We start from the raw sequence: 12,031 nt of genomic DNA, 5'->3' as shown, positions 1-12,031 counted from the left end.
TTTTATAATAACTTTATTTGGAGTGTGAAGTGAAGTGAAAGTCACTCAGTCATGTCTGACTCTGTAGTCCATAGAATTCTCCAGGACAGAATACTGGAGTGGGTAGCCGTTCCCTTCTCCAGGCGATCTTCCCAACCCAGGAATCGAACCAGGGTCTCCTGCATTGCAGGCAGATTCTTCACCAAGTGAGCTATCAGGAAAGCCCTATTTGGAGTATAATTTATTGAATCACTATGTTGTATACCTGAAACTTATATAATATTGAAATTAATTTTTTAAAAAATTAAAGATCCTATATGCTTCTCACAATAACTCCTTTAATCATCAGTAAATGGAAACATGAATTCTTCAGTGTTCAGAAGGGCCATTGTGACTTCTGCATTTTGGCTCTTCTTTTTGCATTTCAAGGTTATGGAATCATGAAGTGTCCCAGGATTCCAAATTGAGATAATTTGTCTCCACTATCATGATGTAAAGTCACTTAAGGGAAGACACAATGAATTCACTCATTATGTAAATTGGTGTAACTTTGTTATAAGATGATTTGGGAAAAAATGTAAAAATTTAAATTGCACATAGCTTTGACTCAATAATTAAATTTTCAGCATTTCACTGGACATATACAAGATGTATTCCTAAGGATGATGCTTGCAATATTTTTTACAAGTACTTGGAAAAAGAACCTGAACAAGCTTCCTTCGTTTTCATTCATCCATGCTTTCAAAAATGTGTGAAGCATGATTACGTAGTCATTGTATTCCATCATTCTTCTAGTTGAAAAAGGCTCAGAAGTGAAAGAAAAAGTCTAAATCTCAAGGGGCTTCCATTCTAGGGAATAGGGAAGCTGGCAACTACATAAATAGACATATGAATTAATAAAAGGAAGCAAACCAGAAAATAATACAGCAAGGTTCAGTGTTATTTGGAAACTCGACATAGGTTGAAATGATGGAGAAGAACAAGGTGGCTCCATGAGTTGTATTTTCAGCAGATCGTCAACTGGGAGCCAGGTTTCCTCTGAGATCCAGATAAAATTTAACTTTAGTCTTGGCATTGCTTTCATGGATATGACATCAAAAGCACAGGCAACCAAAGCTAAAACAAACAACTGGGGTTTCCCAAATTGAACTGCTTCTGCAAAGCAAACAAAAACAAATATAAAAACAAACAAACAAAACCCTAAAAAAAAAAATCAATAGAATGAAGAAACAACATAATAAATTAGGGAAGATTTTCAAATTATAATCTAATGAGGGGTTAATGTCCAGAATATATAAAGAACTCAAACAACGTGAATAACCCTGGTTAAAAAATAAACAATGGACCTGAATAGACATTCTCCAAATAAGACATAAAAATAACCAACAGATAGAGGAAAAGTTGGGGCTTCCCAGGTAGCGCTGGAGGTAAAGGAAACGCCTGCCAACGCAGGAGACACGAGAGATGAGGGTTTGATCCTTGGGTCAAGGACGATCCTCTGGAGAAGGAAATGGCAACCCACTCCAGTACTGCTTGGAAATTTCCATGGACAGAGGAGACTGGTGGGTTATAGTCTATGGTGCCACAAAGAGTCGTGCAAGACTGAGCAACTGAGCACACACACACAGAGACACAAAGGAAGAAGTTACTTAACATCATCAGTCATCAGGGAAATGCAAATCAAAATCACAATGGGATAGTACTTCACACCTGTTAGAATGGCCATTATCAAAAAGAGAAAAGGTAAATGTTAGCAAGAACGTGGAGAAAAGGGAACCTTTGTACACTGTTGGTGGAAAGGTAAATTGGTCCAGTCATAATGGAAAGCAGTATGGTAATTCCTTGAAGAAATAAAAACAGAGTTGCCGTATGCATGTGTATCCAAATGAAATGAAGTGCCTACTATTAATTAAATTTATTAGCAAAAGATAGAAAGAAAGAAAGAAAAGAGCTCTAAGTATGCAGAGATCACCAGGAAGAGCTCAGAGCACTCCAAACACAGGAAACAGAGCGGAGCATAGGAGGCAGGACTGAGCCTGAATGTCCTCCATCCAGAGAGAGCCGGTGCGCCCTGAGCTGGTCTGCGGAGGAGGGAAGGGGGGCAGGTCGACCAGGTCTGCGGCTCTCTGCGATGCACAGGGAGTTTGTATTTAAGTCTGGTGAAAACCTTTGGAGTGTTGGAAGCAAAGAAATTAAATTACATGATTTAGTATATTTTAGGACTGAGTTGGGCTGCTGAGTGAAGAATTTCTGGTAACAGAAAAAGAAGGAAATCAAAGTCAGATTAGGGTAATATTACTTATACACACAGAGAAAAACATGTGTGCATGTCTGTGTACACGTGTGTGAGTTTACTTCTGTAAAACGGAATTGAAGACCTATAGTAAGAGGATGACATTTTCTTACATATCCTTTGATTTGTTGGCTCTTCAAAAATGTTTGCAACTGTTTTCATAATAACAAAAGACAAGTTGCATATATATTAAATAAATTTTTTTAGTAAATGGTTGCCTATCTAAATTGTCTCATTAGCTTTTCCCTTCAGTCATTACTTGTCAAGTCAAATTATAACAAATTATAATTTAATGCAGCATTTCAAGTCATACTCTTATTGGCCTCAAGGCCATCTGTAAGTAGCTGACACTGAGCACTTAATACTTTCCAAACTCTGAGCTGAGCACCTTTATGCATGTTATATACATATATGTATTCAAAATAGACCCAAGATGTAGTTACTAGTATTATTATTGTTTTAAGGATTAGTGAAATAAAGCCTAGGAAAATTAATATCTTGCTCCGAGTTACATAGCTAGTAGTGAAATTTGAGATTCAAATGTTGGCAGTCAGGTTTCCAACCTGCATTCTTATCCTATATTTTATATGTATTATATTCTTTGTCATTGAGTCCTGTGTCTTTATTTACATGTTGAGAATGATTCTGTGACTGTACCTCAGACACGACTCTTTTTAATCATTTAATTTAAATACGCACGTACCTCTCAATAGTCCTTAGAGATATACTTGTATTTGTAAGACATTTCATTGTAGGCCTGGAGTTTGGAATAAAGGAAATAGGTGTTATTCTGTCTTGGAAACCACTGGGATAATTACAGGATGTCTAGCCACTTTTTTGTGCTTCGAAATCCAGAAACTGATACTATCTTTTGTTACACCACTGCCAGTAAAGTGAGTCAAATATGGAAAGTAGAAGCAAAAGATTAGAGTGTACTTTAAAAAACAGTCATAGGTGTTGTACTTCTGATTTCAAGGATACTCTAAGGATCGATTTTAAAGCCTACTTGACATTCTCCCATTATTTCAACAGTTAAACTTTTCTTTTGCACTTTCCTCTCCTGCCTAATCAAATGGCATTGAACTCTTGACTCCAAGATCAGTGCCTATTTAATTCAGCCACTGCTGTATAAAAGGGATGATGTTATCTGATAATAAACCAGATGACCAATATAGGCAGACTTGGAAAGCTAGCTTATGATGGCAACATACAAAAATGTTGACAGCCTCCTAACTTTAACTTGGGTCCCTATTGCAATCGAAATGCTAGAGAAATTATTTAGGCTCCAAAATGTGACAGTGTATCCCACAGTTGCCACGCAGTGTAAGATCCACAGGGGTTTTGTGGTTCAAACCACAGAAACGGAATTCCAGTCTGAAGAGACTGCCCATGATTTTCTTGAGTCATATAATTTAGTAGGCTTTAATGAAGCTGTAAATGTTCTGCCTGCCTTGTGAGAGTTTGGCCCTTTTTCCTAAGTTTCTGGTTTGATTGAAGATTTCCAGCTCTTCGGTTTCCTGGGGTTAGGAGGGTGTCAGCCAACGCAATGTTTGTGTGGTCGGTAGTTGCTTCACTCCCCTGCTACTGAGGAATTCTGATACCCTCTGAGTGTCTGGTTAGTTAACTTGCCATCAGTAGCCAGTAGAAACCTCAGAATACAGCCAGGCCTCCTCCTGACTGAGTAAAGCTTCTGTACACTGTACACCTTTCCTATGGCTGTGGTAACTAATTACCATAAGCGTGAGGGCTTTAAACAACTCAGGATTATTTTCTTATGCTTCTGGAGGCTGGGAGTCTGAAATGGGTTTTCCTGATCTGAAACCAGGTATTAGCAAGGCTGCACTCCCTCTGGAGCTTCTAGGGGCAAATCTATCCCTTTCCTTTTCCAACTTCTAGCAATATGTTCCTTGTATACCTTGGCTCTTGGGTTATTCTTTCATTTTTAAGGCCAGCATCATAGCATCTTTGTACCTATTCCTCCTTCATATTCACTCTGCCTTTTCTGTAGTCAAATCTCTCTCAGCTTCTTTTTCACAAAGATACTTGTGATTACACTTAATGGCCCACCCAAATAATGCAATACTCTCCTAACCCAAAGATCATTAACTTAATGACACCTGCGAAGTTCTTTTGCTACATAAGGTAACACATCTTCCAGGAATCAGGTTTTGAACTTGTGGATGGACTATTATTCAACTACCACATCCTCAGTGGTTCAGTGGCTATTAGGTAATTAGGTAATTATTCAGGGCTCCATAAAATTTATGAGACATTTCACTGAGGGATATAATGTGAGGGGATTTTTTAGGGATCATTTCAGTTCAGTAGTGGCCAACTCTTTGTGACCCAATGAACCGCAGCACTCCAGGCCTCCCTCTCCATCAACAACTCCCAGAAACCACACAAACACATGTCCATTGAGTCAGTGATGCCATCCAACCATCTCATGCTCTGTCATCCCCTTCTCCTCCTGTCCTGAATCTTTCCCAGCATCTTTTCAAATGAGTCAGGGCTTTGCATCGGGTGGCCAAACTACTGGACTTTCAGCTTTAGCATCATTCCTTCCAATGAACACCCAGGACTGATCCCCTTCAGAATGGACTGGTTGGATCTCCTTGCAGTCCAAGGGACTCTCAAGAGTCTTCTCCAATACCACAGTTCAAAAGCATCAATTCTTCGGCGCTCAGCTTTCTTTATAGTCCAACTCTCACATCCATACATGATCACGGGAAAAACCATAGCCTTGACTAGGCGGACCTTAGTCGGCAAAGTAATGTCTCTGCTTTTGAATATGCTATCTAGGTTGGTCATACCTCTCATTCCAAGGAGTAAGCGTCTTTTAATTTCATGGCTGCAATCACCATCTGCAGTGATTTTGGAGCCCCCCAAAATAAAATCTGATGCTGTTTCCCCATCTATTTCCCATGAAGTGATGGGACCAGAGGCCATGATCTTACTTTTCTGAATGTTGAGCTTTAAGCCAACTTTTTCACCCTCCTCTTTCATTTTCATCAAGAGGCTCTTCAGTTCTTCTTCACTTGCTGCCATAAGGGTGGTGTCATCTGCATATCTGAGGTGATTGATATTTCTCCCAGCAACCTTGATTCCAGCTTGTGCTTCATCCAGCCCAGCATTTCTCATGATGTACTCTGCATAGAAGTTAAATAAGCAGGGTCACAATATACAGTCTTGATGTACTCCTTTTCCTATTTGGAACCAGTCTGTTGTTTCATGTCCAGTTCTAACTGTTGCTTCCTGACCTGCATATAGGTTTCTCAAGAGGCAGGTCAAGTGATCTAGTATTCCCATCTCTTTCAGAATTTTCCAGAGTTTATTATGATCCACACAATCAAGGCTTTGGCATAGTCAATAAAGCAGAAATAGATGTTTTTCTGGAACTCTCTTGCTTTTTCGATGATCCATCAGATGTTGGCAGTTTGGTCTCTGGTTCCTCTACCTTTTCTAAGACCAGTTTGAACATCTGGAAGGTCACAGTTCATGTACTGCTGAAGCCTGGCTTGGAGAATTTTGAGCATTACTTTACTAGCGTGTGAGATGAGTGCAATTCTGAGGTAGTTTGAACATTCTTTGGCATTGCCTTTGTTTGGGATTGGAATGAAAACTGACTTTTTCCAGTCCTGTGGCCACTGCTGAGTTTTCCAAATTTGCTGACATATTGAGTGCAGCACTTTCACAGCATCATCTTTTAGGATTTGAAATAGCTCAACTGCAATTCCATCACCTCCACTAGCTTTGTTCGTAGTGATGCTTCCTAAGGCCCATTTGACTTCACCTTCCAGGATGTCTGGCTGTAGGTGAGTGTGAGTGATCACATCATGATGATTATCTGGGTGGTGAAGATCTTTTTTATAATAAAGGTCTAAAATTGTCATATTCTATGACAATTTATAATTATTAACACTCACTGGCATATATTTGTTCTGAATCCACTGTTTTTCTTCTTATAAAATGAGATGATAACCACTCTAATATATATCTTAAAAGAAAATGTGAAGACAAGATGATTAAAACTCTACTAACATGTAATCCATAGCACTAGTGAAAAAATCATACAAATGAAAAAAATATGTATCCAGATATCTAGAGCGGCCTCTTAAACTTGAGATATGAAGTGGCAAAAAATAATATTCAAAATGTTCAACTAGTATAATAATATAATTGACAATTATATGAAATATACCATACTCTTTTTATTGACTATGGATGTTGATGATGTATCATGTATATTACATACTTAATCATAATATATCTACTGCATTTCCTTTGTAAATTTATTCCAATAATGTTCAAACAGTATATTGACTCAGGTGCTGGTTTTGATCTTTCATTTGATGCTTTTTGTCCGCAGCTGAGTGATAACCCTGTTTGCTTAATGATTTGCCACAGGGAACCACATCAAATTTCCAACAACTTCCTATGACCAGAGAGCCATGAAGTGGCTGGGGATCATGCTCACAGTAAAAGAAGGGGGTTCACTGGGCTGCCCTTCACACAAGCTCTCTAGGAGCCAGCCTCTGCTCCTCACTTGCACCTTTCTCTTCCCACACCTGGAATGGTGTCATTTGGGTGATGCTGGGGACATGGAGAGAAAGAGAAGGGAAGTGGGAAAAGACAAAAAGTAGACGAGATGTATCTGATCCTCACTGCTGAGCTCTGGAGCCTGTGTATTATTCTTTGTGCCAACCACAAGGCCGTACGACCAGGTACAACCAAGCTCCATTGTCATGGAGACAATGCAGAAAGGGCTAACGAAAAAAAGAGATAAAGTAAATTAAAAAGTAACAGCTGTGTGCTCAGAGGCTGATGCTTCCAGGAAGTCGTGGAGGTTTCTGCTAAGGTCCTATCTCTCTTTCAAGAGAATACCAGACAGGTAAGAGAGGAAATATGGACAGCCTAGGCCTAGAGTTCTCTTTCTAAAAAAAAAATTCTGCCAGGAAAGCAGTGGAGACCACAACACTGCCTGCTAGAGGATTCTCTCTTTTAGTTATGAGTAGGGTTCTAGGAGATTCCCTCGCTGGAAACTGTTTCTAAATACAGGAACAACTGCCTTCCATCAGGAATTAAGTTGTCAAATAAAATGAGGGTTTCCTGAACTTATCAGAGAGGACATTAGCTCACATTGAAGGCATTTATTTTTTGTGTATGTCCATGACACCCGGTTGTCTTACTAGTCGCTCCCTGAACCCAGACCCACCCTGGACACAGACAAGCATTTCTCTGGGAGTTATACAGAAGACATTAGAAAAGGTGCCAAGTCTCCTCTCTCCTACGCAAGGACTTTGTGTTCAAGGCAACCCAGCAACTTTGGACATAAATGGAAAACATTTCAAGGAGTACTGAAAATTGACAGTTTTCAGTGAAATAATGACCAGATCTTCAGCTTCCATGACTCTTCTTTTGTAAACAGATTGCCCTATAAATTACCCATATTCCAATAGCTGGGTCACCATCTAGCCTGATTTTCCTGGTTTCTGTTTATTTCTTAGGGTTGTTATTAACTAGTGTTCCCTTTTGCTTTCAAAAATGTTCAAGTTGAGAAGATATTTTCTATGGTCTCCCTACCACAGCCTAAAAAAAAAGCATATTCATTGCACATAAATCTTAACTTTGGTCTGTTCGCTCAGGATGTGCAGACTTCCCAGGAGGGTGCCAGTGAAGGAGACTCCTCAAGTGATGATTAATCAATTTCCTTAAAGCAGGGGGTCTTCTAGTGTTTCCCAGCTGTGTATGTGTCTCTGTGCTATTTTATTTAAACTCATAATGAAACTTCTAGATAACTTAAAAATGGGAAAAAGAGTACAGAAGTTTTCAAATTTCCTCTGGGAACATGTCACCAGAGTTTAAAGACTACTCAGTTCAGTTCAGTTCAGTCATTCAGTCGTGTCAGACTCTTTGCAACCCCATGAATCACAGCACACCAGGCCTCCTGGTCCATCACCAACTCCCGGAGTTCACTCAGACTCACGTCCATCGAACCAGTGATGCCATCCAGCCATCTCATCCTCTGTCATCCCCTTCCCTCCCGCCCCCAATCCCTCCCAGCATCAGAGCCTTTTCCAATGAGTCAACTCTTCGCATGAGGTGGCCAAAGTACTGGAGATTCAGCTTTAGCATCATTCCTTCCAAAGAAATCCCAGGACTGATCTCCTTCAGAATGGACTGGTTGGATCTCCTTGCAGTCCAAGGCACTCTCAAGAGTCTTCTCCAACACCACAGTTCAAAAGCATCAATTCTTTGGTGCTCAGCCTTCTTCACAGTCCAACTCTCACATCCATACATGACCACTGGACAAACCATAGCCTTGACTAGACGGACCTTAGTCGGCAAAGTAATGTCTCAGCTTTTCAATATGCTATCAAGGTTGGTCATAACTTTTCTTCCAAAGAGTAAGTGTCTTTTAATTTCATGGCTGCAGGCACCATCTGCAGTGATTTTGGAGCCCAAATAAATAAAGTCTGACAGTGTTTCCACTGTTTCCCCATCTATTTCCCATGAAGTGATGGGACCAGATTCCATGATCTTCATTTTCTGAATGTTGAGCTTTAAGCCAACTTTTTCACTGTCCACTTTCACTTTCATCAAGAGGCTTTTTAGCTCCTCTTTACTTTCTGCCATAAGGGTGGTGTCATCTGCATATCTGAGGTCCCGGCAATCTTGATTCCAGCTTGTGTTTCTTCCAGCCCAGCGTTTCTCATGACGTACTCTGCATATAAGTTAAATAAGCAAGGTGACAATACACAGCCTTGATATACTCCTTTTCCTATTTGGAACCAGTCTGTTGTTCCATGTCCAGTTCTAGCTGTTGCTTCCTGACCTGCATATAGGTTTCTCAAGAGGCAGGTCAGGTGGTCTGGTATTCCCATCTCTTTCAGAATTTTCCACAGTTTATTGTGATCGACACAGTCAAAGGCTTTGGCATAGTCAATAAAGCAGAAATAGATGTTTTTTTGGAACTCTTGCTTTTTCGATGATCCATCAGATGTTGGCAATTTGATCTCTGGTTCCTCTGCCTTTTCTAAAACCAGCTTGAACATCTGGAAGTTCACGGTTCATGTATTGCTGAAGCCTGGCTTGGAGAATGTTGAGCATTACTTCACTAGCGTGTGAGATGAGTGCAACTGTGCAGTAGTTTGAGCATTCTTTGGCGTTGCCTTTCTTTGGGATTAGAAGGAAAACTGACCTTTTCCAGTCCTGTGGCCACTGCTGAGTTTTCCAAACTTGCAGGCATATTGAGTGCAGCACTACTGAATACTAATTTTTTTTTTCTTTTTCATATCATGGAGGTTGTTCACAGTGAGCAAAGCTATTCACAGCTCAGGACTCAGCCCACCGGCCTCGACCAGTTTTTCTAAAGGCCAAAAGATTGCCTATCTCTACACACCTCTTTTGTTTTCACATTATATCACTTCTAAGGCTATCAGTCTCCCCACACTCATAAAATCTGCTACAAGACTAAATATGCAAAGCATATAATAACATGGTTACCTTCATTGATGTTGGGGTAAAGATCTTTATCAATTAGAATACTCCTGCTGTAGATAACAGAGAATCCAGTGGCAGTGAATTCAAAGGGAGAGGTGCATATTGACTGTCTTAGCACAAAGTCTGGAAGTAGATGTGTGTGCTTGTATGCACCAAGATAGTGCAATAACACATCCATCCACATGCTTTTATTCAATGTGACACTACCATTCTCAAAGAAGTGGGGTCTAAGTGCCCTCTTTGAACCTGGCCTTTGTGACTCACTTTTACTCAACAGAACATGGCAGAAGTGATGCTGCATGACTTCCAGATCAAGTGGCCTCCTTCCAGATTGATTATTCTTTTCCTTTAGCCCAGGGATATGTGCACACAGCTGGGAAAGAAAAGGGCATGCACTTTTACCTAGCTTCCTTAAAAAGCTTGGTTTCTAAATGCCCTTTCTGTCTGACTCTGCAACCCCATGAATGGCAGCACGCCAGGCTTCCTTGTCCTTCATCTCCCAAAGTTTGCTCAAACTCATTTCTATTGAGTTGTTGATGTCATCCAATCATCTCATCCTCTGTCGTCCCCTTCTCCTCCTGCCTTCAATCTTTCCAGCATCAGAGTCTTTTCTAATGAGTCTGCTCTTCACATCAGATAGCCAAAGTATTGGAGCTTCAGCTTCAGCATCAGTCCTACGAGTAAATATTCAGGGTTGATTTCCTTTAGGATTGACTGGTTTATCTCCTTGCAGTCCAAGGGACACTCAAGAGTCTTCTTCAGCACCACAGTGTGAAAGCATCCATTATTTGGTGCTCAGCCTACTTTATGGTCCAACTCTCACATCCATACTGGATGACTACTGGAAAATCTATAGCTTTAACTATATGTACCTTTGTTGGCAAAATGATTTCTCTGCTTTTTAATTCACTGTCTAGGTTTGTCATAGTTTTTCTTCTAAGAAGAAAATGTCTTTTAATTTTGTGGCTGCATTCACTGTCCACAGTGATTTTGGAACCCAAGAATATAAAATCTGCCACTGTTTCCACTTTTTCCTCATCTATTTGACATGAAGTGATGGGATCAGATGCTATAATCTTAGTTTTGAATGTTGAGTTTTAAGCCAGCTTTTTTTAACTCTCCTTTTTCACCCTCATCAAGAAGCTCTTTAGTTCCTCTTTGCTTTCTGCCATTAGAGTGGAATCATCTGCATATCTGAGGTTGTTGATATTTCTCTTGGCAATCTTGATTAGACTTTTGATTCATCCAGCCTGTCATTTTGCATGATGTACTCTGCATATAAGTTAACTAAGCAGGGCAGCAATACACAGCTTTGTCGTACTCCTTTCTCAATTTTAAACCAGTCAGTTGTTCCATGTCCAGTTCTAACTGTTGCTTCTTGACCCACATACAGGTTTCTCAGGAGGCAGGTAAGGTGGTCTGGTATTCCCATCTTTTTAAGAATTTTCCACAGGTTGCTGTGATCCACACAACAAAGGCTTTAGCTTAGTCAGTGAAACAGAAGTAGATGTTTTTATGGAATTCCCTTGCTTTTTCTGTGATTCAGTGGATTTTGGTGATTTGATCTTTGGTTTTTCTGCCTTTTCTAAATTCAGCTATACATCTGGAAGCTTTCAGTTCATGTAAAACAAGATGGCTGTAGTTTTACATCACTGAAGCTTGAATGGTTTGTTGCTCAGAAATAGCAGCTGGAACAAGAGGTGTTTCCAAGTTGGTACAGCAGTCAGTCAGTACCATTAAGGACATAGGCTTTTTCTGTCTTTCTTCTCTGCTACCCTCAGGCACAAGACAGCATCCACAATTTCAAACGGGTCATAATACAGAAGCCTCTCAGAAAAGAGGTGTTGTGGTCTGGGTTGGGGGGCAGTTGGAAAAGAATTTCCAGACATGAGACGGAGAGGTAAATAAAGTTTGTTAGAGTGGGAGACACTGTCAGTACAGTGGGCCAGCTCAAGGGAGCATTGATGTTGAACAGGGGTCCTTCGTCCACTTTTATACCTAGGGTACAAGGAGTGGGATAGGGGTCTTGAGGGTCACTCGCTGATTGGATGAGGCACATATACTGGGTGCGGGAGGAGTAAGGCAAACACCTCCTCCCTATGAGGTAGGAGGGGAGACAGGTTACACTGTTCCATTAATAGTTACAACATGGGGGAGGGAAGGACGATAAGGGTCTGGTTTTTCCATTCCCGCATTCCACGACCCTCCTTGGTTCAATCTGCTCTTTCGTCCTTGGGTTACCACATTCCTCTCTCT

The sequence above is a fragment of the Oryx dammah genome, unplaced genomic scaffold (genome assembly GCF_014754425.2).
Source record: "Oryx dammah isolate SB20612 unplaced genomic scaffold, SCBI_Odam_1.1 HiC_scaffold_9, whole genome shotgun sequence".
Taxonomy (NCBI): domain Eukaryota; kingdom Metazoa; phylum Chordata; class Mammalia; order Artiodactyla; family Bovidae; genus Oryx; species Oryx dammah.
This window is presented reverse-complemented; position numbering follows the sequence as displayed.